This window comes from Rattus norvegicus, chromosome 1, assembly GCF_021556685.1.
Source record: "Rattus norvegicus strain SHRSP/BbbUtx chromosome 1, alternate assembly SHRSP_T2T, whole genome shotgun sequence".
Taxonomy (NCBI): domain Eukaryota; kingdom Metazoa; phylum Chordata; class Mammalia; order Rodentia; family Muridae; genus Rattus; species Rattus norvegicus.
Window position 1 is genome coordinate 145,693,337 of NC_141534.1, and position 26,664 is coordinate 145,720,000.

Below are 26,664 nucleotides of genomic sequence, written 5' to 3' on the forward strand. Positions count from 1 at the left end.
GAGGCTGGCCCATCTCTGTGAGTTCAAGGCTTCCCTGGGCTACATTGTGAGACTTTTTTTTTTTCAAAGAAGGGTAGGGGCGAGGAGGAGGGAAAGGAAGAGGAAGAGGAGCAAGTATGAAGTCACCGGAGTCTACTCCTTTGCCAGCATTCTGGATATTAGTTCTTTTCTTCCTCTCCTCCTTCCTCTACAAAATCTTTATCAAGACATTCGATCTCTATGTAAGTACCATTACCTCCAAGTAACCACCACACACTTCAACAACGTCCAACCTGTGGCCAAACCTGTTCCATCTCAACTGCACATCATCATGATTTTGAAGCAAATTACTACAGTTTGATTCATCCCACCCACAATTATGTCAGCACGTACCTCTAAAAAAAGGTAAGAGCTTAAAAAAAAAACCAAAACATTTAGGGCTGGAGAGATGGCTCAGAGGTAAGAGCACCGACTGCTCTTCCAGAGGCCCTGAGTTCAATTCCCAGCAACCACATGGTGACTCACAACCATCTGTAATGGGATCTGATACCCTCTTCTGGTGTGTCTGAAGTGACAGGAACAGTGTACTCGTAGAAATAAAATAAATAAATCTTTAAAAAAACATTTATTACAGTTATTGTAAATAAACACCTCCATGTCAACCAAAACAGTTGTTGAGGAAGTTCACTGTTCTGAGTTTGCTTTGGTGCGGGCCTGGGATCAAACCCAGGCCTCCTACACACTTGTCAGCGTCACTGAGCAGCAGCCTCCGACTGTGCTGCTTCCAGCTTGATTTAATAAAAATGCTAAAAGACCCACACGTGGCTTTCAGTGGCCCTGCCCCTTAAACTCATGTGTGCAATGTCAGTGTCCCTTCCAGACTTTCCTTGGCTGAAGAGACACCTGCTGTCTTGATAGTCTGGTGACTAAGACATGTTTTTGTGCTGTTAAACTTCTCACTGGGGCATCACCTGCACACCTAGTGAACCTGAACTGAAGGTAGGCACACACCTTGATGAAACTCCACAAACACCATGAGTTAGGAGCAGGACAGTATAAATCTCAGCAACCCTCTCTCCCAATGTCTCCTACCCCAGAGGGGTCACCTGACTGCTTCATATCAGGGGTTCTTTTTGCCTCTTCTGAGCCTTCTGGAAATCAAATCAAATGGGTCTCTTCTGTGACAAGTTCTTTTGCTCACCATTCCATCCACATTGTGCTTCGAGCAAGGGTCTGTTCTTTTTCAGTGCTGTATAGTAATCCACTGAATATGGATATACCATGACTTGCTTATCCATTGTGGTACTGAAGGACCTTTGGGCTGTTGATAGTCATAGACTGTTATTACAAATGGTGCTACCGTGAATACTGTTGTACATGTATTTCTTTGGGTTCATACTTAGAAGTGAGATTTATATATGCTCTTTTTTTTGTTTGTTTGTTTGAGTACACTGTCCCTCTCTTCAGACATACCAGAAGAGAGCATTGGATCTCATTACAGATGATTGTGAACCACCATGTGGTTGCTGGGAATTAAACTCAGGTCCTCTGGAAGAACAGTCAGTGTTCCTAACCACTGAGCCATCTCTTCAGCTCCCTTTATATGCTCTTGAAAGCTGAATTTTCACCTATTTTTTAAAATCTTGATCTCATTGCACAGCACTTGTGCAACCTTAAGCACATAACTTACATAACTTCCACCATCTGGACAGTTTCATCTGGAAGTGAGGATTATGACATCAGTTCCATGGAGTTACGAGGGTTATGTAAAGGTCTTAGAGCCACGTTGTATTCAGAAAGTGCTTTGTGAATAGCATCTGGTACACCGCCTTTTTTGTTTTTGGTTCTTTTTTTTCGAAGCTGGGGACCGAACCCAGAGCCTTGCGCTTCCTAGGCAAGCGCTCTACCACTGAGCTAAATCCCCAAGCCCCCCACACCGCCTTTCTTATGCTACCTTCTTGATCTTCTGCATTGCTCTCTGCCTGTTTCCTAAAAGCTCCATTCTTCCAGGTTCAAGGGAGTCTGACTATGTTTCTAAAACCTGGCCTATTCCGGTGACTTTTGCTTTCTCATACATGGATGAACTTGCAAAGTATTATGTTAAAATATACCTGCAAATCTCTTTATCTACAACACTTGGTCTCTCTCCTACTGGTCAAACCTGCCTTTCTAATCAAGACTCTATATTTGTTCTTTCTCTTCCCTCCCTTTCCTTGGCTCTGAAACTTACTATGTAGATCAGGCTAACCTTGAACTTGCCTCTGCCTCCTGCAAAGTTACAGGTGTGTAACCTCATGATAGCCTCCTTCTCCTTTGCATATGCATAATCTCAACAGCCCCGGATCAGCTTGGCCTTCCTCTTCCATGAAGTTACCTTTGGACAAGCTTGGAATCATCTCTGACCCTTCTTTTCTCTTTGTGTCCCAGCTTTAGTTTGTGAGGGACTGTAGTCACATCACTGTTTGTGCTGTGTGTGCACGTGCATGTACATGTGTGTGTGCCCTTGTATGTGCATGTGTGTGTACATGCGTGTGCATTGAGTGTGTTTTGTGTGCCTGTTTCTGGGAATGAAACGCATACTAGTGGCAAGCATTCTGTCACTATGCCACACCTCCAGCTTAACACATCCTTTTTATTTCCTGCTCCTTTTTCTTTAAAGATCTATTTTATTTATTATATATAAGTACGCTGTACTGTCTTCAGACACACCAGAAGAGGGCATCAGATCTCATTACAGATGGTTGTGAGCCACCATGTGGTTGCTGAGATTTGAACTCAGGACCTCTGGAAGAGCAGTCGGAGCTCTTAACCACTGAGCCATCTCTCCAGCCCTTCCTGCTCCTTTTTATTCCCATTGTCTTACTCAATCCCCTGTCACTTCATAGCTAAACTAGTGTCAATAGCTTACCATTTCTTCTACCTGGCTGTCCACTCAGCCAAGGACACTTACTGACCTAGCTAAAACAGCAGTATTTTCAGAACAGGCAATCAGATATCTGGCTTCCCGAATGGTGGCTCTTACTCGTTCTTTGAACTCTCCCCCACTGAAACACCCACAGCAGACAAAGACGTTTTAAAACTCAGAATCATACCCTCTGCAAATTGTCCTAAGGGCATTCAGGGCATTTATTAACTTTGATGCAAGGAAATCTGTTAAATCCCAGGAAGAGGGGTGAGAGTCAGTAAACCAGAGCCAAACCACTTCCCCCAAGTTCCCCTCCAGTTCCAGGGGTTGGGGATGGTGAGAACAAGAACACAAGTGACCTCTTTTTCCAGCTCACTGCCAAGAGTAGCTTCTGTATGACCGTGGGAAGAGCATGTTGCAACGGCTCTGATGTAGACAGTGTAGGCTGAGTGGCCTAAGGCTCACTTCCTACTCCTGCCACCATGCATATTGGAAGTCTACTTTGGCCATGGATGGTGGAAGATTAGCTGGGGCTTTGGCCACCCAGGCCCCAGCTTGCTTATAGGGAAGAGACTCTATCCTGGAAGAGGCAAGCCAAGAAAACCAAGGCTATCACCCTGTCCAATGTCCTGCCCATTAAGCAGGGTTGTCACAGAGATAGGGTAGTGCCACTGTCCCTGCCCAAGCTCCCTGGGCTCTAGAGCAGCCTCCTCCAGGATTTGCTGAAGAAGCAGCTACCACAGCAGTCTGGGGCTTTCACGGCTGCCGGGCCTTTAGTTGGGGATGCTCCCAGAAACTCTAAAGAGCGTGTCAGCAAGCAATCAAGAGGAGCTAGGTACCCCTCTATTAGAACGAGCTAAAGTAGGGGAGAGGGCAGAGCTTAGAGGTGTAGCACTTCGCTAGTATGTGTAAGGCCTTGGGTTCAGCCCTTAGTACCACATACACAGAAGTCTAGCTGCAGACCAAGTACAAGAGCATCAGAGAGAATCATGGGGTGCATCAGTCAACTCCCCTACCCCCAACCCCTGTGGAGCTGGACCCCAAAAAATTATATCTGCAAAAGGGGCTAAAGTTGACTGGGCAATACTGGAGCAATTTCTATACCAGGGCAGGATCAAAACCAACAGAACACAAAGCTACAGTGAAGGCGAATGAACGGCCTGTGTGATCCCACTGGCCAAGTTTAATAAAAAGGTAGAAAGACAAAAGAAGGCTTTTAAGACCCATGTGGGTGGGCCAGGCACCATGTTGTAGTCCTGTAGATCCAGGACTCAGGGAGACTGAAGCAGGAGGACAGTGAGTTAGAGGCCAGCTTATACATAGCAAGCTCCAACCAATAAGAACACACAATAAAATGTCAGGTGTGTGGGCACATGCCTGTAATCCCAGCACACAGGATGTTGAGGCTAAGGGTCTGTTGCTAATTTGAGCTAGATTCTGTCTCAAAAACAAAAAGCGAAAGACCACTGTCATCCCAAAGTAACTGTACACATAACCCACATCTGCAGCCCCCCAAAAATGGCATCCAAATCCACCTGCTGTAAGAGAAAGAGACTTCGTCAGAATTATCTAGCTAAGTCACTCCACAGATAGAGTATGCAAACACAAGAGCAACAAGTCCAGCCGGCTTGGTGGCCCATACATTTTATCCCTGCTCTCATGTGACAGGAGCAGGTGGATCCCTGAGAGTTCAAGGCCACCCTGGTCTACATAGGAAGTTCCGGGACAGCCAGGCTACATAGAAAGACCCTGTTTCAAAAACCAAAATGAAATAAAATCTAAAGTTGTTATAATATATAACCTAAAATAATCTTCATGGGGTTCAGAAGGAGGAGGAGGAGGGGAGGGGGGAGGAAGAAGAGGAGATAAATATCAGACTCGTTGAGTTTCCAGAGAACAGACAAAAGACTCCAAAACAATGGTAAAACCAGACATCCTATCTCCTCCGCCAGGGCCTACTGTGTCTCCTTGACCTCCTTATCTTTCTCTTGACCGTCTGCAACCCACCAGATCTAGCCTGGGACCCACACAGTGCCCTGGCCTAGCCTGGCCTCCTCTGCCTGCATGGCGAAGGATCTCTAGACTTCTGCTAAGACCCTCTTTACCAATCCCCTAACCCACAAGCCACTCCTACAACATAGTCAACCTTTCCACCCAGCCAGATCCATCCCTACACACAGACGTGTACCTAGAATACGCAAGGCCTCGCTCAACTCAATAGTGAAAAATACACGCTACGATGTGAATAAACTTTGACAAAGTGAAAGACAGTCACAAATGACAGACAGTATATTATTCCATTTATGTGAGCCTGTGACTACAGAATGATTAATACGTGCAGGGATTAGGGGGTAAGAATTCAGGAGAATGGGGAATAATCACTGACAAGCAAAGCTTTTTAAAAAATTGTTGTTGGTATTCATTTGTAATATGACAACTATTGATCCTTTTATCTACTATCTATCTATCTATCTATCTATCTATCTATCTATCTACCTACCTACCTACCTACCTATTTGTCTATCTATCTACCTACCTACCTACCTATCTAATCCATCCATCCATCCATCCATCCATCCATCCATCCATCCATCCATCCATCTATGTAGTGGAGATTGGGGACAACTTGCAGGAATCAGATCGATCCTTTCACCATGTGGGCCTTAGGGCTTGAACTTACAATCTCAGGCTTAGCTGCAAGCACCTTTACCTGATGAACCATTTCACCAGCCTGCAACAGGTTATTTTTAAAAGAAACTATACAATGTTGTAGCATTCCTTGTAGTGCTGGTTGCACACTACGAATACTCTAAGAGCCACTGGACTGTATACATTAAGTAGGTGAATTGTATGCTATATGAATAAATAAAGCTGTTAAAAATAATCAGGAAAGGGGTTGGGGATTTAGCTCAGTGGTAGAGCGCTTGCCTAGGAAGCGCAAGGCCCTGGGTTCAGTCCCCAGCTCCGAAAAAAAGAAAAAAAAAAAGAAGAAGAAGAAGAGGAGGCATTCTGTGGTCATTTCAGAGATAGAAATTTTTAGAAAAACATGGTAGGGTTTCTGGGCAGCGTTGAAGACTCTTTGAGGCTTGAAGTATCGAACTGAAAGGAACGGAACAGATACAGGGCATACTTTTCTCTCTTAAGTGGCTAAGATGGGCTGACTGTGGTGTTAGGCAGTATGTGTAGAGACATGGAAACATTACTGTCCTCAGGTAGGCACCTTGTCCTTTGTGAGCAAACCAAGCCAAGCTTACAAATGACTACAGACCAGACCAGTAGGAGGTCCTTCAGGGAAGAGGTGAAAGTATTTGTGAGCAGTGGGAGGGGCACAGGGACATGGAGCCCCAGCTACTCACCCATGGGCTGTAGAATCCAAGTCTCCAAAGCTCCCTGAAATGGAAGTTTTCTGTATTCTAACAAAGAAAATCCTCCAAAAAAAAAAAATCAGGAAAGGGTTTGGGGATTTAGCTCAGTGGTAGAACACTTGCCTAGCAAGCGCAAGGCCCTGGGTTCGGTCCCCAGCTCCGAAAAAAAAAGAAAAAAGAAAAAAAAATCAGGAAAGGAGCTGGGGATAAAGCTCAGTCAGTAGAGTGCTTTCCCAAATCCGTGCCTAACATCATATAAAACAGAAGCGGTGGAAAGTACCTCTGATCCCAGCACTCAGGAGACAGAGGCAGGAAGTCAGAAGGTCAAGATCGCCCTTGGCTTCCTAGGGAATCTGAGGCTACATGAAACTCTGTCTCAAAAAAAAGGAAAACAATCATAACAATAAAGGTTTCTCACCGACAGGCACTTACCCCACAGCGGGCACTATCCGCAGTATTTCATTTTCCTGTGTTATGACAGGGATCCTGTTTTGAGGAAGGAAGTGGGACACACATGCCAACAGATACACCATAGCCTAATGCTGATTTCAGATAGATCCTTCGCATATCAAGCTCGTGCTCTTCAACTGTGTCTTGTGTACTACAGGCTAAACCCGATTTCTTTTGGTTTTATTTAATACACATATTGACCACCTCATGTTCCTCACCCTGGTGACGGTGCTTGAGAGTCTCTTCAGTTAATATGTCACAGACCTCACCCTCATGCATTTTCGTAAGTGTACAGTTCACTGGTATTGAGAATATTTACCTCAGGAGCAACCATCTCCACCATGAAGCTGCAGAATAGTTTCCTCTCCTGGGACTGAAACCTGGCATCCATTGATCCTAGTTCCTGTTACCTCTCCCCAAAAGCTCTCCCTACTACCTCTCCTCCTGTCCTATAGGACTTCCTGTGTCTGAATCTGACACGGTGCCTTGGAGAAATAGAACGCTACAGTTTATTACTATATTCTTATTGGTTTATTGCCCTTAACATAACAGCTTAAAGGATTGTAGTGTTGTAGGATGTGTCAGAATTTCACTTTTCTTACCTACTCCTCCACCCATAGACATTGTTTGTTCTTCGTTTCAGGAGTTGTGAGCAACGCAGATACGAACATTGGCGTACAACACCTATGTGAATCAACGTTAACTAAGGTAGCGTGTCTGCATTGAGGATGATACGACAGATGAGCTCAGGGTAGTACGTGGGAGAGTATCTCAAAATTTAATGCTTCCATGGTTTTAATGAAACCAGAATAATTGTAACCAGCCATCAAGTCTGCAGGGTCGCAGGTAATGCTTCTGTCCGCAGGGTTCCTCAGGCACAGCATTAACATCATTTGGGGCCAGGTAACCTTTGTGGTCAGGCGCTGTTCTGGAAACTATAGCCATATCTCTGGTTCCTATCTACAGAATGACAGCAGCGGCCTTCTAGATATGACAACCCAAAGTGTCTTTGGGAACAACACTATTGACAGTTAAGAGCTGCATGACTGGGCTGAATGTGTGGCTTAGTGGTCTGGTGTTTGCCTAGGGTGTAAGAGATCCTGGATTCAATCCACAGTATCACCAGAGCAAACCAAAACACTGACTTAGAGTGAGTCTAAGAAAACATTCCAGTTGAAAAGCAAAGGCAAGGCTGGGCATAGTGACATGCTCTTGTTATTCTGTCACTTGAGAGGTAAAGGCAGGAGGGCCAGGAGTTCAAGGCCAACCTCTGCTACATAGCAAGTTTGAGACCCTGTTAAATGTGTGTGTGTGTGTGTGTGTGTGTGTGTGTGTGTGTGTGTGTGTGTGTGGAGAGAGAGAGAGAGAGAGAGAGAGAGAGAGAGAGAGAGGCAAAGTCAAAGCCAAAGCCAGGAATGATGGCGCACGCCTGTTATCCCCACACATAGGTCACTGCAAGGAGGATCATGAGTTCAAGGCCAGCCTCTATTACCTAAAAATACCCTGTCTGAAAAGAGATTTTAAAAACTGAATCCACATAATGCATTCGTAAGTTACAAAGAAGAATACAGAGATAAGGACAGAACCATGAAGGAGACACGTGGATGCCTGGAGATGGGGGCAGCATGCCCTGCAGGGTGTTAGGTAAAGCCATTAACTCAGGTGAAGGCCTTCACAGGCCTCCACACTGGCCCATCTGCTCATCACTCCTGCCAATTCCCCACTCGGATTCCACCCTGGACAAGCTGTCTTGAGTTCTCCCACCTAGAAGTCTCTGTAGCTGCTGCCTTTACCACGTGGAATGCCACCCACTGCCCATCCAAATCCGCCCTAGGGGACTCTGAGCACCAGCTCAAATCTCCATAAATCCAAACCAGAAGCAACTGTTCCCTCTCATGAATAGAGATTTTCAGCACAGACTGTACAGTGCTGCTTCCTGCTTGGTCTTTGGCGGTGTCTCTAGGACTCCCCCTTGTCCAATGTCCCCACCCGCACGGGGACAGGGCTTTACCTTATCACTCAGTCCGTCTCTCTAGCACTGAAAATACGCTGCTCAGTAAAACTGTTTACTGTCTGGTTAACTAAAAATATAAAAACAATATATGGGTCTCTAAAGGGATTTGAAGTAACTTTAATATGGCTTGATTGCGTGGATTTTGGTAGGAAAGGATTTGCAGTGTGCTTATTTAATGCACGTTTTACTGACTTCTTTGGAATTAATAGTGGGAAGCAGTCAATTTTTATTACTGTAATTAAGGATGATGTCAAGAGAAATGTTTGGTGACTGAGACATCACCTATACCTGTCTGATAGTAAGTCTGGAACACCTTCAAGGGTGTGTGTGTGTGTGTGTGTACATGTGTGTGTGTGTGTACATATGTGTGCATATGTGCATGTGTATGCACGTGTGTATACATGTGTGTGTACTTGTGTGTATTCATGTGTGTGTGGGTTTCATGAGTGTTTTCATCACCTGGTCTTATGTGTGAGTATCGCTGCAATATTTATCATCTAATTTGAGTCACCTCAACAAAAGTCACTATTACATTTTCCCCCAAAACTATCTATATCAAGAATTTATCTTTATCATTTTTAGGAAATTCTTTTAAAATTTCATTTTTAGAGAGAGAGAGAGAGAGCGGGAGCGAGAGCAGAACATGTACATGATGGAGGGCACCATGTGGACGTCAGAAGACAATCTTGTGGTATCAGTTCTCTGCTCCACTTGACACAGGATCACACTCAGACCCTCAGGTTCACACAGTGGGTGCTTTACCCACTGAGCATGTCACCGCCAGGCCCCCACTTCAAAATCTCCTTATAGACAACTTTACATGGGGATCAAGGAAACAGCACAAAGCAAATCGTTTATTTTCCCACCACCACTTCCGGCGGGCTGGAAGCTGCTTCTAACATCAAAAGGAACCAGGTCCTTGAATTGCATCCTCCGCTCACTGGGCTTCATTGACTATTGACACACTGTGCGGGAGAGCTACTCAGCCAAGGTAATCAGTCCGATCAATGAGAAGCAGGCCAGGAGGCACAGTGCATTCTGAACCTAAACTACCCATACACAGCACAGGGTGTGACAATAACTCAACAACCTTGCATTCCTTAGTCTGACTCACCTCGGACTGTCAGGAGAACCTAGAGTCAACATCCACATTGCAGCCTCGAGTGTATCGTGCTCTCAGCCCCTCCCGCTCCCCCACTGCCCTCTCGGTGATTAAACTGATGAGGTCTAATCCTCTGACTTCAGATAATCCCCAGCAAAAGAGGGTGGGTGTGGCAGTGCTCTGGGAAGGCTGAAGTGGGGGGGGGGGCACACGTTGGAGACCATTCTGGGTTCTACGAGGCCTTGTTTTTAAAAACCTGAATAGAATAAAGTTACATACACACATTCGTTCATGCTTATGTGTATGCTGAAAATCGTCTGACCGCCAGGGAGAAAACAGAAAATAGACTTTGGAGAAAAGTTCTTCTGCGGCTCCTCTTATAACTATTACAAGTTTTCTTCAGGGCTTGGCATTTGCCAGGTCTGCTTGAAACACTGTCCATTACAAACTCATCTGCTTAGTCATAGGGCCCCAGGAGGGAAGCACATTACACTTGGCTCCATGTGATAAAGGACAGCACGCAAAGCCACTGTGCCTTCCCAGGGCCACATAAGGAAGACGGAACCAGGGTTCAAGTGCCCACAGCAGAGATTCCAAAGCCAGTTAATCTCTGTCATTCCCTGAGACCCGAGAATGATTGACAAGGCTAGGAAACTGTGGGCAGAGCCGAGTGTATATTACAGCTTCCTCCTCGTCCAGCGTGCCTTTTAGATTCTCTCAGGTCAAAGCCTGTTGAGAGGTTCTGACTGAGGTTAGACCCAGTTCCACACGAGTGAAGTCCTAGAGCATCAGTCACCATAGAAAGTGAGCAGGGTCACCATGACACGAGTTGGGTCATGATGTCACTATGTAATCTTGAACTTCCGATCCTACCTCCACCCCGAGTCCTGGAATTACAAATGTGCATGCATGACTACGTCATGTCTATCTTGTGCTGAGGATGGAGCCCAGGGCTTTGCGATCTGTAGGCAAGCACTGCCAGCTGAGCCACATCTCCCATTCTCCTGCGTTCTCAAATCAGCTTTACAGACAGACATGTTCTGGCACCTGAGTATCTCAGGCCAAGGCTCACCAAGTCCTCAATCCTTGGAGGCTGCTAAACTTGAAGGCAGAAATGAGGCCATTATTTTTGCCCCCCAAGTGACCTCCCACAGGGATGCTTTGTAAAGTGAAATAATATGATTAAACAGAATATGGCAGGAGCCCTGGAAGAGGGGCGGAAATAGAAACCGGAGACACACCAGGAAACAGTGCTTGGAGCTTATGATAATGAGTCCTTCTTGGAGCCTCCCAGTCACAAAGAAGAGACACCTGTCCTCCCAGTTCCCGCCTCTGCCTAGGATTTGCCTGCTCACTTTTTGAACTTCAGTGACTCATTGTTTGAGACCTCCTAAGTGGACAGATGTCTTTTGCTAGCACTCTTGGCCGATCCTTGGTTCCTGCCACAGGAGGGAAAAAACCCCACTTTTACCATGGTGAGTCATCGGCAATTCACTGCAATGGTCACCTTGGTGGCTGGGATTCAAACTAAGGAACTCATGTGAGATTCCCAGGAGTCACAGCAGATATCCCGAGGCCTGAGATGGTGTCTCAGCACTCACAGGCAGGGAGGAGGCCTGTTATCAGACTGAGTCGGCTTCTTCAGCACGTGTGCAGCCCTGTGTATAGCCACCAACCAGCTCTATTTAAAGGGAAGAATCAGAAAGCTGTAGCTCAGAACCAAGTGTGCGCTCCCACACACAAACGCCTGCACCCACAGCCATGAAGACAACTCTCTCGACTGGCAGCAAATCTATTTATACGCTCCCCACTTTTAAGACTTTTCTTTTAAATTGGCAGTTGTGCATACTTACACCACGCCCACCACGTGATGCTTTGGTACCTGTTATCAGTGAGGTGACCGCACCAAGCTGGTTAACATCCTTATCTGGTGACAAATCCAGAGCTCATCTCTCAAGCCCTAAACCGTTTTGGCAGGAGAGAACTCGGGACCATGGGGGAGGTTGTTCCTCAGTAAAGTCCTTAGCTACCAAAGCCTGGCCTCCTCTTTGTCAAGAGAGAACAGATTACAGAGGAATAAATAAATGTGGAGAAGAAACTTTACTGAGGTAACGGGACAACTGGGTAAAAACCGAAGAGCAATGGAATCTCCTTCTCTCTTCTGTCCCACGGTTATGGATGCTTTGAAAGGTCTGGGGTTCAATGCAGTTCCAAGAGTCTCTATTTCTGTCCACACTCTGGGGGCGTCCCATGGGAATGAGAAATAGGGGAGTCTGAAGGCTATTTTACAGAGGGATTTCTGGATCAGCAATGAGCAGCTTTCAAAGGGTGCTATTTGATCACGTTGTTTTGTTTGTGACAAGGCCTCACTTCCGACCAGGCCTCATTTTGTAGCTTTGATTTACAGCAATCTCCCTGCCTCAGCTTCCTGCTGGAATAGCAAACAAGAGAGGCAAGCGAGCTCCTACTCCTTGAGTTGGCTCATAATTTCCTTGTCACTGTCCTGAAATGTGTTGGAGAAAATTTAGCACTGCTACAAATCTGAATTCTTTCCTCTGGCTAGGCGGATCTTCCACATCTCCTGCCTCCTCTCTTGCAGTCATGCTACGTGCCTTGGCAGTGTGTCTGTGGCTCCTTGGAGCTCTGTTTCCAGCCGTCAGTATTCTAACCTTAGTGAAGCACATGCCTTTGCACGCGCAGTCTCAGGCTCACAGAATTGTAGAACCTGGCCTGGTAGCATGGATGGAGAGGGTGAGTGGTGAATAGTGAGTCTTCCATAAATGCCCGTGAAACACCACGCACTGTACTTATCTTCTATCAGCTACCAGCACTCACCAAATGAAGGCAGAGAGAACTCTGAAAGGCTAAAAGGCACAGCCAAAGACGAAGTCTGACTCCAAAGGTCACATTTTTCTAAGTGGCCTCCAGCCACAAGGGTTGCTTAAAGGCTGAAAGAACAGAGGGACAGTAACAGGTCCATAAAGCCCCGCATGTTCCCGCCCACTTCCCTAGCTAAAAGAGGTCAAAGGCCGCTGCCTCCACCTCTTCATCGCCTCCACCTCTTCGTCGCGTTTTCTGGCTTGGTGACTCACCACCTCTGCTCTTCAAAGTTAGGACTCCACATTTCAATCATCTGAGTCCTGAGCTACAGGTTCGTCCTCCTGGGCACACCAGAGCTGAGAACCCCACAGCTGAGCTATCTCTTTCCCCAATTCATCTCTATAAGACTCGAGACCTTTCTGCCTCAGAACTCAGAAAGCAATCCCAGTAGGCCCTCTCCTCTACCCGATATCACCAACCATCAAACATAACCCATCCTTTAGCTGGTTCCTCTTATCCTGCCCCTCGGGGCGGGCCTTACCCAATAGCATCTAGGCACACTGGCCAAAGACATAAAAAGTAACCAATTATAGAAGAATTGTCTGCTAAGAATCTCCGCCTCCACCCTGAGGAGCAGACGTACTGACCAATGGGCTACCAAGCAAACGCAACAACCGCGCTGAGCAAATAGAGTGGCGGCTTGGATATCCAATGAACACTGAGATAGCCTTGCTTGGGGCGTAGCAGAGGCGGTCGTCAGGGGCGTGGCGGCAGTTGCCTGGGCGGGGCCGGTAGCGGCGGGAGCTGCGCTGGCCAGGGGTTCCGGCTGTATTTCTATGAGCGCAGCCGGCAGCTGCGGAGCTGCGGGAACCGGACTCCGGGCGGGCTGGACCGCGGGAGTCACCGAGCAAAGGTAAGACGTCGGCTGGGAGAGCTCCACCAAGCAGGGATCGCTCCCTGGAGGCGTAGGGCCAGAACCCCGAGTCGCGCGGTCCCCAGCGTGGCTTGGCCCATCGCACCGGAGCCCGAGTGCTCCGGATCCTTGGGGACTGTTCGGGGACTGTCACCTGGCACTGCGGGGATCCAGAGGGCTAGCTTGTCTAATGACGGGGCAGCCCAAACCACTGGTGGGATACGCCTTCCTAAAGGTCCTTTGTCCTCTCCTGCTCGAAGAACCGAGGTTGGGGACATGGCCGACGGAGGCCTCCTGGCTGCCATCCCCCGTTCTCATCAATGCTCAGTCTTGGTCCTGGGGAGGTATCTGCCCGGCCAGACTCAGGGTAGAGAGTGCAGGATGCTGGAAACCTGAAAGGGCCTGATTACAAGCCCGGATATTCGATGGGCCAATGCATTTTGGAATCCCGGGGCTCACCCACGACCGATGGGTTCAAGTTCTAGGGAAGCAATTTTTGACCTACTTGGAGGCGCACTTTATTGAGCTTGTGGGGCAACTGTTCTAGGTGCTTCGTGGGCTTTCCCCACAGCAGGATCTGTCCAACAGCGCCCTGGGCTACCTGCCAGGCCCAGCAGCCAGAGCGTCGACCTTGGAAGTGCCTAGCCAGAGGCCAGATGACAGCCACCTGTCTAGGATGCTTAGGAAGGGGAAGATTGTATGATCCATCTGTGAGGCCCTTCTCCATCCACCCATGCACTCTGGACAACATTTAATTACTATATCGAGGGTGGTACTTACCGGAGTCCACTAGATTCCAAGGGAGGTGTTGAATTCACCCATCATAATTTTTGAGGTCTTAGCTCTCAAGTGCACGTGTGCATACCTGCATGCAAACGGAATAGGTTATATTGAATGATGAACTTAATCAAGTGGTTCGTCTTAAGTGCGCAGTTGGGGCCACTCTTTCTTGTTCCTCCTTTATGGCGCCTCCACCAGCTGCTGGAGTTTTACCTGGCCCAGAGGCAGGTTCCAAGAGCAGACTTGGGAGAGATTGCAGGGTTGGCAGAGTCGACATGATCTGTGCCTAGAGCTTTTCAAGGACCATCGGGTTACAACCACATTAGGCAGAATGCGTCTCCCCCTCCTCATTGCCTCCCCTCATTTGCCTGGCTAGAAAGGACATAATCTTCTGAAGGTCAGGAAGCAGTAGAAATAATCATAACCTGCCTTACCCATGCAAAGATAAATGAAGCTTCGGGTAGACAGGTGGAAAGCAGACCGGTGAGTGCGTGCTGCTGATGGTCAGCGTGAGCTTAGGCTATTTCGAAGCTAAAGTGCTGAAGCTCATCTAATTCGTCCTCCTTATTGTATGGATGAAGAAACTTAAGGCCTGGGATGGTCACAAGCTGGCTGGTCATCACAGGGTCACGAGTAAGAGTTGTCCGATCCCTCGAACCCTAGGTCTAGGCAGGGCATGACTTGAATTCTTCTCCCTGCCGAGTTTTCATTCTTATTTAAGTTCTAGAGGAGCCCTGAGAGGGTAGAAGCACAGACTTTGGCATCTAAGTGCCTGGGTTTGAATCTTAGTCCTGCTTCTTCTAGCTGTGTAACTTGGGGCAAGTTAGCCAACCTCTCTGTGCTGGTTCCCTGTCTGGAAAGGCAAGGAATGATGCTGGTGCTTAGGTTAAAAGGTTGGAGAAATATGAGCTATCATATTTCTGGGTCAGTGCCTGGCAACATGGTTGCCATAGCAGATTGGCTCAATAGCATGTTGCTGCCTTTCCACGTGTCTTCCCTTCATCTCTGCCACCCAGAAGTTTTCACCCTTAAACGTCGTCTAGATTCTCACACGTAGTACTTCTTAGACACGGCACATTCTTTTTTCTATTTTCCTTGTCTCCAATCGGATAATGTGGTCCCCCCCCCCACCTCCCCGTTAGTTCCCACCTTGTACCACACCACCCTGAAACACCAGTATTTCCCGGCATTCAAGGGATTAAAAGTGAATCTCTCAAAGTGGTAGACCAAAATGCCTACATGGCTTCTGCCTTTCCAACTCGAGTTCTTCCCACCCCACCTCCCTCCCAGTTGTCAGTGTGAGTCAAATGGATGAACTTTTTTTTTTTAGATTAAGATTTCATGAGCTACCATATTAAGTGCTTTTCGGAAGTTAGGGGATCATGTGTCAGAGTGCATTTAAAGCAGGTCCCTTAGTCCTGTGAGTAGGGGGCACGGCGGCGGCAGCCTCGGGTAAGACAGGAGCACAGGACAGATCGTTGCTTGGCTGTCTACTTGTCCGATCTTCTGTCTGCACCCCCCTCCTCCTTCTCCCTCTTTTTACAGAGCTTGAAATAAAACAGATGGCCGTGCAGTGTGAGTCCTTTCTCCTCTCTAGCAGTTCATTCAGCCCCTTTACTTTCTCTTTCATTTACACTACCTCTTTGATGCCCTTTGATGCCACTAGGTCCTGAGGATATGTTGAATTCACCTGTCCTGCAGTGCCCACGGGGTTGGGGAGCAGCTTTCTGTAAATGAAAGCTTTCTGCCACCTTTGTTTCTGTATTGTTTTGAATTTAGCAGAAACCCAGTCCCCTGTGGTTTTCCCTTCTCTGGGTGTCACCAAAGGTGACTACTCTTCATTGATGGGCACCTAGGACTATAACCCTGTGTCTGGGGCTCTTGCCTTGGATCGTCAGCGCCCAGCCATTTTAGAAAAACATTGTTCTCTTCTTTGCTGTGTTCTTTGCCACACTCACCCCCAAGCACCCCAGCTGAATTCTAACAGAAGGATGGCTCCTTGTCAGTCATTCCCTCCTTCCTAAATTCACACCTTTCCCCTGGTCCTTTCTGACAGAGCCTATACTGTACTCTTGACTCACAGCTCCTGCCCTAGAGCCTAGCACAACCTCTGGCCCTGTCGTAGACAGGGGAAGAACTCTTCCCCCTAACCCCCTAAAACCTGGTTATGTGAAAACCCCGGCAGATGGACATTTCCAACATAATGGAATCCCATCTGGCAGAATTTCTGCCAGGGCCATAGCCTACAGTACCTGGATTTTTTATTGGATGTAGGATTTGAACCACCATTGACCAGTTGAGTTAATGAGCCCAGGGTTGAGGTGTTGTAAGCCTTTCTATTTCATCTTGCCTATCCCAGGAACAGATGCTGGAAGGGGTGGGAAACCTTTTAATGTGGTCAAGTGTTAGGATTATACCACAGCCTTTCGTGGCCCAGTATTTTGGCCAGTGCATCACTAAGATCTCTCTCCCCTCTGACTCCACTCTTCGGTGATGGCGTTTGAGACAGAGTCTGTGTGCAATCTAGGCTTGACTTCTCAATGGACCTCCTAAGTCCTGGGATTTCAGGCAGCAGCCATGATGCCCAGTGATTACAGCCATGTTAAGTCCCTGTGCTTCTTTTCAGCACTGATAATATACATGCCCTTATTTTGCATGAGGACTGGTTTTTGTTTTGAGACAGTCTCCTGTATCCCAGACAGGCCTCAAATTCACTGAACATCCAAAGATGAGCTTGATCTCTCAATCGTCCTGCCTCTACCTCCCAAGTGCTGGGATTACAGGCATCATCAGCCACCCCATCTTCTTTTGAGGATCGTGCTTCTACCTACAGATTAAGTTTTACTGTCTTGGTTCCAGGGCATCATGTATGGGAATTAAACATTTTCAGTTTATAGAATGACTGAGGTAGACTGATGAAGAACCTCACTATTACCAAAAAAGGTGTGTGTTCTGGACCAATCGGGCAAAACACATTACTCACAGAACCATTCTCTTATCTTTCATAGTCCTTAGGCAACAGTGAGATAAAGAATAGGCTAGGGGTTGGGGATTTAGCCCAGTGGTAGAGCGCTTGCCTAGTAAGCGCAAGGCCCTGGGTTCAGTCCCCAGCTCCGAAAAAAAAAGAAAAAAAAAAAAAACAATCTCAGCGTATGGGGGGCTGGGTGGGGAGGATTGCCGTTGAGTTCAATATCAGCCTGGGCTACATAGTGAATTCCAGACCAGCCCGGTTTACAGTGTGAGACTATATCTTGGTGTGGGGGTGGGGCGCAGGGGGGTGATTCCACATTTATTGATGACTTTATTCGATATTGAAAAGTGCAAAGATTAGGAAGTAGACGCACATCTGTCCCGATGCCTCCACCTAGCCTTCCTCCTTAGAGACAGCCAACCAGTGTCAGTCATTTCTTCACCCTCCAGAGGTAAGCCCTGAACTCAGCATCTGCCATAGGCGGCACGCCTCACCCTTTCTACAAAACTGCTCGCAACCTTGGTTTCCCTCATTTTTTCCACGTCACCCTTTATGAAGGCCATCCATTCTCGACCCCAATTTCTGCCCTGGAGGACGCTGAGAAGCTCCCTTGTTTAGGGTGGCAGCTTTGCATGGGCGTGTTAAAGCATTCTGTGGCAGTTTGGACACAGATGTTTTTCTTCTTTGTCCTACTCCACTGCCTAAGGGCCTTGATCTGGCTCATTTTCTCCACCAATTAAAGCATTAAAAAGCAGGGGGAAAACCTTAAGACACAGCCGGTAGCAACAGGCAGCAAACTTTATTAAAAGTGAATTAGCAGGCACACATCACGAAGCGCACACAAGGCTCCTTACAAAGTGGAGAGGGGACATTCAGAAACCCAAACACACCCAGGGCTGGGAGCTGTGTCTCTGGGCCTGGGATGGGTCCCCTTCCCCTTATTTTGGACTGATACACTTAAACAAAGAAAGGGTAGCTGATACGGACCATTGCTTCAGATAAACATGTTCAGGACCAGCCTTGAATGCCCGACAGCCTGGACAGACAGATCAGTCAGAAGGGTAGCTACCCTTCTGGTGGTACAGAAAACCTGCCAGGCTTTTGTGTCAAGTTAGGAGGGCGAGGAAGAAGCCAGAAGTTTTCCCTGTGTGTCTACTCGTCAGGGGTCTGTCTGTCCTTGGTCCCTCACTAGGAAGGATTCCAAGCCTGAGAAAATGCCTGGAGAGGTAGAAGGCTTCTCCTCCTGGTTAGTGTGTGTAGTAGAGTGGGGGCAATGGAGAATAAGGAACACTTAGACCCTTGGGTTCCAACCGTGCCCTGCCCTCTGGGCAGAACACGCAGGCCACACCAGATGCAGTTCCTTGTGTTCTCTGGTGTCTAGAGACTTTCATCTCCAGCTCCAGTTGTCTAGCCCTGTGTCTGCCCAGCAGCTTTCCCTGTATTCTCACCTTTGAACCGCCTGCCCTTCCCCTCTGCACTTCCTGTTTGGGGAGCATTAATAAGGGCCGCACCCCTTTTCTCTTGCCTCAGAAGAACCCACTCTGCCCACTTCCATTGTCCCCAAATCTATGCATGACCTTTGTGGATCCAACTGGAAGGGCTTCCCAGGCCGGCCGGCCAGCCGTACTCCCACTGAGCCAGCTTTGCCTGCTAAACCTTTCCCTGGGGCTAAGCAGACGGTCTCCTCCTGGTTCCTCGAATTTGAGTTTCTGTGTTTACCACACTGATCTAAACACAGTCTTCTGGTCTTCTGTGGTTCCTGGATTTTGCCTATGGGCTTTGGGTTTTATCTGAATCTTCCTCAGCCTCTTTCTTGCTTTTATTTGCCCCTGATTATCTCTTGAGTCTGCCTTAGAGTCACCTTGGAAGTGACTGAACGTCCAAGATGTTAGTCAGTGAGGCCAGTCTTGAGTCATCACTTCCTGGTCTTTGCTCTCTGCTGGGCAGCATGGCATCCCTCCATTTGTGCCATGGGTACCTTGTGCGTTCAAGGAGAGGGGATATGGTTGTCAGTTATTCTTTTCTCCAATAAAAAAGGTAGAAACTGCCAACAAGTGTCCCCCAGTTGTTCACCATCATGCTGGACAATTATTTACGTACTGAGTCATACCAGTGAGGGCAGTGGAAAAAAGAAAAACAGGAAGTCCAGCACAGGCTCACCCAAATTCAAATTTTTTCAAATAAGGAAAACAAACCTAACATCGCTTATCACCTTCATTTTATTTATGAATATGTCCACAAATATGTTAGCATCTGAGGAAGTCAATGTCTTAGAATACAGATTCCACCCAGGCAGTGAGGGCGCACGGTTTTAGTCCCAGCATTCTGGAAGCAGAGGCAGGTAGAACTCTATGAGTTCAAGGCCAATCTGGCTTATAGAACTAGTTCCAGGACAGTCAGGGCTACCTTGTCTGGAAAAGAAGAGGAGGAGGAGGAAGAAGAAGAGGAAGAAGATGATGATAATAATAATAATGAGACTCTTCTACACAGGTCAAAAACCTGCCCAGATGGTTACTGGATCATGGCATTTGGAAGGGCCTAGATTTCCTGCAGAAGGTTCTAGTCATGATTTGCTCTCATGGTTTCCAGTGTCTTTGGTATAGACCACGAGTTTCTAGCATATTACTGAAGGATAAAACTGACAGAGGCTGTTGTCCTCCACCGACACCTTGGGGTCTGGATTCGTTCATGTGTGAAGCGCCTCACTGGATTCCTAAAGCAGTGAAGGCGGGAAGGGGCTGAGGCATGGGCTTAGCAGCCTTAGGTAAGGTTAGGATTAGGGAAGACCCTTTGGCAATGTTTACCTGTGTGCTTTTCTGAAGCATGTGTGTAAGCCCATTAAGTTCCTGATGTAGCAGGTGAAGGGGTGACTTCTCGTCAGGTCTCGGGTCCTGCTTGCTCACTCTCGTAGCACCAGCTCTCTGACCTTGTGCTAAGGTTTCCCAGTCTGGGACACAGGCTTTTTGTGATGTTTCCTTAGTTCTCATTAGATGAACCCACAGCACTCAGACTTCTTTGTTTATGTGAATGATGCTAGGAAACACTTGAAATGCCCACCCTGAAATGCTGGGATCACCAATAATGTTAGCTACCACACATAGAGCCTTGGCTACCCCTCATTTGTGTGTGTGAAGTCCTGATGAGTTGGAGCCAGGAAACCCTATTGTAGAGGAATACAGAGATGGACTTAGCACAGAAAAGAGGCAGGAACTTTTCAAATGAAGAAGTAATATGATAAATAATAACTGGATACAATAAATCATTTGCATCATCTAAACACACGGTCCAAATGGCAGCATCCAGCATCCAGCTCATATATCACGGCCACACATGAGCCCAGGAGCCATTGCCCTGAAGTTGACTGGAGCTGAAAGCTGGGGGTGAATTTGGAGCTCATTGGCTACCAAGGCTTGTGCTCGGTTCCTAAATAACCACTCCTTCATTTGTTAGCCTTTTACCGTGGATAGTTTAAGGATGCGCCAGAGATAGAATCCCGTATTGAGCCCCCATGGCCCTAGGGTCCACCACCCAGCTTATGAGGAATGGAGTTTCCTTTAGTCTTCTAGCTACTTTCCCCAAGCCACATTTATTCTAAAGACGATCCCACACATCATGTCTCATATGTAAATATTTCCGTGATAACTCCTCAAAATAGTCTTATTATACATCCGTTAACATTTTTAAAAATTAACAGTAATACTTTTAACTTTGCGTATGTAATCATTGACGAATGCAGTCAGCCTACAGCTATGCCCGAGATTGGCTGAGCCCCTGACTAGCTTCATTCTAGTCCGTTGTTCTCCCAATTATGACCCCGTTCCTTTGTGTCCTTGACTCTACGAGGTTGTTCTTTGGGACAGGGTCTCACGGTGTAGCCCAGGCTAGCCCAAAATGCACACAATGTTCCTGTCTTAGCTTCTCCAGTGCCAGAATTACATGTGCACCACCATGCCTGGCTTCTTTCCACATACTATGCTAGCATCTTACTTCTAAGCTTCATGGGTCCCCCCTATCTTTTCTCCTTATCCCTGTCTGATAGAGAAACCAGGTATGTTGTGGTGTAGAAAGTTTTATCTGCTTTTGAATAGGCAATGCATTAACACAGTGCACATGGTCAGGTACATCACAGTAAAGACTGAACTATGTTCTCGGAAGTAATGACCGTTATTAGTGTCTCATATGTAGTTCAGATGTGTGTTATGTGTAGCCCAGCAGATGTGATACATTAATATCCCTTTTCTTCCTTTTTGATATAGTCTATAACATATTGTCCGTGGTTCTCTTTTCCTTGCTTATGTTCAGGTAACATGGAATGATGTATGTCACATATCATCGGGCAACCTATTGCTTTTCTCGTGTAACCATTTGTGAGATGGTCTATCCCTGGAAGTGGAGGGGAACTCAACCTTCCTAGGAGTTTGTGATATGACTGGAACCTTTGATGAAGGGAGGTGTTCACCGATTTCATGGGTTCAGCAAATGCTTGTGGAGCTTTTCCTCTTCTGAAGATGATACTGGGGGCCCTAGCACCTTTCCAGGGGACCCGGGCACCATGTGCCTCCCCAGTGGTTATAGCCTAATGGCTGAGATTCCTGTCCACACTCCGATAGGGCCTGAACTGTATTCATACCATAAACACCAGCTTCCTAGTGCTCTGGCTGCAGTTCCCTCTGTGTCTGAAATGTACATAGTGTTCACTCATTCCTGTCAATGCCATTGAAAAACTTTGGCCTGTACAGCAAGACCACGGAAAATGCCAAGGAGAAGACAGCCGGGGATATTTTTCCCATTTAGATAATAGTCTCTTCCCGCTGGCCTGTCATTAATACCACCCACTACAGGTCAGCCCCGCCCCCAGAGGAAGGTGGGTGTGGCACTGACATCATCACCATAGAGCTCCTAGGAGGAATGCAAATGTCTCCGTGTCCATCTTTGAATGGGAAAAGGCCTTCGAGAGCTCCTGTCAAGGGGACCAAAGGTGGGCTCCATCCAGCTCCAACATGGCGATTGCTCCCCCTCCTATATTCCTAGAGCCTTTTCCAGGGCCCAGCGCAAGGACGGTCCCTGGGCCTCAGTGTCCTTGCTAATATTCTAACACTGAAAGCTGTTGCAAGTACCAAATGAGGTAATGTCTGAGTGTACACTTTGTAAGTGGTAAATTATGAAGCTGGCCTCCACTGTCAACCCAAATGCATCTTGTGCCTCCTTTGAGAAGTAGTCAAGGTCGTGCATGAACATTGCAAATGCTTACTAAATGGTGAGCTACCCAAGTAGAATGCTTCCTATCATCCAGTCTGTTCCTTCATTCACGGTAAGGATAATGATGTCAGAGCCAAAGGCGGTATTAGATCCCAGGACAAGCTGGAATTGGGTGATGGAGAAGCTGGTTGTCTGCAGTGGTGGTGCATTGTGTACTGGAGTGTGTGTGTGTGTGTGTGTAAGGGGGGATGGGTGTATTTGTGTGTGGTGAGTGTGGGTTATGGGTGGTTTGGATGTGTGTATATGGGTGTATGTATGGTGTGTGTGTGTGTGTGTGTGTGTGTGTGTGTGAGAGAGAGAGAGAGAGAGAGAGAGAGAGAGAGAGAGAGAGAGAGAGAGGGGCGATGGCTCACATGCAGATCAAACAGTAGACTAGCCAAGCTGAAAAAGTTACCATTTGTTTCTGGTTGAGGTCCTCAGTCTTGGTGGATATACCAAGTCCCTTTTGGCCTTCTGTAGTGCTTAATTAGCATAATGTTTGTATCTTTAAACTCATACTAACCGGACGTTTGACCCTGGCTACCTCATTTAAGCATCTCAGTGACTCTTCAAGAAAGGTTCTATTATTCTTGTTTAATGAGGTGCCAAAAGGTTAAGAAACCTGCCCAAAGTCACACAAGTAGTGTGTAATTCAGGCCAAGTTTGTCTTGGCCTGTGAGCAGCCCCTCTCCCCAGCCAGCACTACAGATCAGAGGAAGTCTCTCAGTAAGTGGAAACCTTGCAGACATCAATTGTTCTAAAGGATGCAGTCCTGTTTCCCTCAGATGCTAAAAAGGAGGCTTATTTTATAATCCAAATGGCCTCTTGGTCTAGATTAACACAGGATTAGTGCTATTCAAATGAGCTTATGTCCACTAGAAAAACTCGAGAGAATGTTGTGGCATTGACAATCTCAGCAGAGCTGCAGAAGGCTGTGCCTTATAAAGGTCTGCAGCATGTGTCGGCCCCTTCCAGTCCGTGGGATGGAGGTGGGGGGTTCCGGATCCATTCCCTTCCAGGCAACTGCTTGTGCCAACTGTGGCTTATCTATATTTTCGAGGCAGCCATATCTGAAGTAGATTTCTTAACTTTTTGGCTTACTGAGATATTCTTTAGTCATTGAAGAAAATCTTCATCTTGGATGGAAAAATGGTTTGCTGGATCTTCAAGATAGTTTTTAAAATACCTAAAAGCTGCTGAGGTCATATTGAGCCCAGGTCACATTGAGCTTTCTCTCTCAGTGCACAGCGGTAAGGCAGCTGCCTACCTCTCAGCCTGATGAAATAATCTGGGAAGAAAAGATAATTAAAGGAATCACAGTGGTGGTGCTTAATCCTAATTGAGTCTGATGCCCACTATGTTCTCAAAAGCATGGGTTTCCAAATGTGTAGAATGTCAAATAGGAAGAGTTAATTCGAAAGGCATTGGCTGGAATCCCCAGCACGGAGAGTAAGGAGAGGTGATGCGTCATTCTTATGACGAGATGGCACTAGCAAACTTCCTAGTCACGATTGGCATTTTCATGTGAAGGTAGGCCACTGCAGTCTTAAAATCTAGAGGAGGTAGGCCCGAGATACAGAAGTTCCTACAAGATGAGTTAGACGCCATCGAGGACTGTGGCTCCAGTGGTGAGTGACGATACATGTCCCAACAGAGCTGATAGCATCCGTGTGGCACCAGCTTCCAGACTGACTCCTGGAATTCCCCTTGTGGAGGCATCATTCCACAGTGACTCATGGTTCTGCTCCAAACCTATCCCTCCGGTTCTATCTGCCTCACACTGCTCGGCTGTGACCTTGATGTCTGTGCACACCCCATTTCTGACTCTCTTCTGTTCCATCATTCCTCCAGGATCCCCAACTGCCACACCATCTCCCTTTTCCCTCTGCTTCCTGTTTGAATTCCTCCAGGGTTTGTTGTCAGCCCTGAAGGAGTCCGTTCTTACTCCAGTGGGTCACCCAGCCTCCCACTTTACGGATATTGTGCATTCCACTTCTTGCACAGTGCCCACTGAAGACAGACTGAAGCTGAGGCCTTGGATGCAGTGGGCTTTTGGTGAAATGGCAGAACAGGGTGTGGTCTGTAAAGCACCCCCTCCCTCACAGTTGGCATGACCCCCTCTCACAGTTGATACGAATGCCGCTCCAGGAGCCTCTGTCCTTTTCATTTGCAAAGCACTGCCTTGGCCACTTCAAGCAGGTGGATTCATTTTCGGTAAATGCTTCTGTCCTCTTCCTAGTTGTGGAGAAGAATTTGTTCTACTTCTGTTGAAATCCCCTCCCTTGCTGGCAGCTTCTTACTTCCCGGGACACTCCTCCCAGGACACTGATGAAGTGGTGACTCTAACATTTGAGGAAGGCGCTGCAGAGTAAGAGCTCCAGAGCCCTGCTGTAGGGGCCTGCCTACCAGTTGTCAGTGCATCACCACCGACGGCTGGGTAGGAACCTGGAGCAGGTGCTGCTGACTATGGGCAAAACTGGATTTGAACAAAAGTCAAAAAAGGAAAGTCGCCGGCAGACTAAGGGTGGTGGTTGGGACTCACACTCAGGCTTTAACAAGGCTGAGGAATTTTACTTCTAGAGTGGGAGGCGAGAGAGAGAGAGAGAGAGAGAGGAGAGAGAGAGAGAGAGAGAGAGAGAGAGAGAGAGAGCGCAAGCGCGCCAGAACAACAAACAGTAGGGTGTTTGTATTGGAGGGATGGGGAGTGGGGAGACAGGAACATTCGAGGGTGTGAACTTCTATTTCTTTATTTGGCAAAGCAATTCATTTAGCTCAAACCCCAAAATATACCAGCCCAGTGTGCTTCCTTTTGAATTTGTATTTTTCTAGATTGTTCAGTATCCCCCATGCAAAGATAAAGCCAAGCTCAGGGCTGCCTGGAGACAGATACCTGGCCATGTGTGTTAAAAGTCCCTTACTGTCACTTTCAAACTAACAGTTCTCTGATCCTGAATCATTAAGGTAGCTCTCCTTTAAGGAGTTCAGATATTTTGTGAGCCTTTCATGTCTGTAGATACTTTGTGATTCTAAAGGGACTTTAACCCACACAGTTTAACACACCAGCTTTTCCCCCTTTTTAACGTGTAAAGGAACTTATTCTCTCTCATTTTTAGAAGTACAGATTAACATGAATTGTTTTTAAAGATTTATTTTTTTTCTATGAGTACACTGCACCTGTCTTCAGACTCACCAGAAGAGGGCTCGGGATCCCATTACAGATGGTTGTGAGCCACCATGCGGTTGCTGGGAATTGAACTCAGGCCCTTCGGAAGAACAGTCAGTGCTCTTAACTGCTGAGCCGCTTCTCCATCCCCCTAACAAGATTACTTGGCAGAATCGGGGCTCAAACTCAGGGCCTCTGATTCTAAAACCTGTGTTGGATAGCTCACGTGTGCTCTCGAGCAGGAGACCTACCCAAAGCTGCACAGCACCGCATGCGCAAGGGAGAACAAATCTAGATGTCATTGGTAGAACTGTAGAGCGTGTAAATGAGGCTCTTTCCCCTCTGATATCCGGACTCCAGACCTTCTGGGTCTTACCACCTAGGTTGTACCCTCGACGTGTCAGTTCTCTGAATCCTCGTGACTGTAGCAGAGGCTGACCCACACTAGTATCCAACCCACACTACCCTTCCTTCATTTTAGCCCAGGGACCTCAGTGTCAGTCAGTGGTTCATACTTAACCCTGTTGGCTGCTCACACCTGTTGTCTGAGACTTGGACTCCATGGAGCCACGTGACCTCCAGGCCTGCTGCTGTGGCCTGGCAAGAGGCTCTTGTTTCTACTCATAGCTTCCAAGGCACTTTTACAATGTGAAGAAAAGCGTGCCTTCCAATGCTGTGCACACTGCCTTCTCTTGCCCCGGGAGCTTCCGTCAGTCTTGGGAAAGATCTGGGAGCCGTCATTACTGTCTATCCTTGTATTAAAGGGTCCAGTGGTATAGCCTTGAGGAGAGCTATTGCGCTCACAGCTGAAAGCCACGGACCTGAGAAGGGCAGGAGAAAGTAAGCTCAGCTCCGACAGGCCTGGGGAAATGGGACGAGTCAGCTTTCCCTGTGGCCAGGTGAAGGGCTTGGCATACTGGTCAGATCTCCATGCAAATCTGCTGTTTGGTGCTTACCATGGTGA

The 26,664-nt window shown here is 47.4% G+C and overlaps 1 protein-coding gene and 1 long non-coding RNA gene across 2 annotated transcripts in view; one reads left to right on the forward strand and one right to left on the reverse strand.

Annotated features, from left to right (window-relative positions):
• Positions 1 to 11,896: 11,896 nt before the first annotated feature.
• LOC147996855 (uncharacterized) lies at positions 11,897 to 13,280 on the reverse strand. The gene is made up of 2 exons (XR_015651722.1): positions 13,177 to 13,280; positions 11,897 to 12,763 (listed from the first exon to the last, which is right to left on the reverse strand). It is a non-coding gene; the product is annotated as an uncharacterized LOC147996855 (long non-coding RNA).
• A 149-nt stretch (positions 13,281 to 13,429) lies between these two features.
• The window catches only part of Abhd2 (abhydrolase domain containing 2, acylglycerol lipase), an 80,727-nt gene continuing 67,492 nt past the window's right edge, over positions 13,430 to 26,664 (forward strand). The window contains 1 exon segment of the mRNA NM_001106275.1: positions 13,430 to 13,548. The gene's annotated coding sequence lies outside the window, so the exon portion shown is untranslated.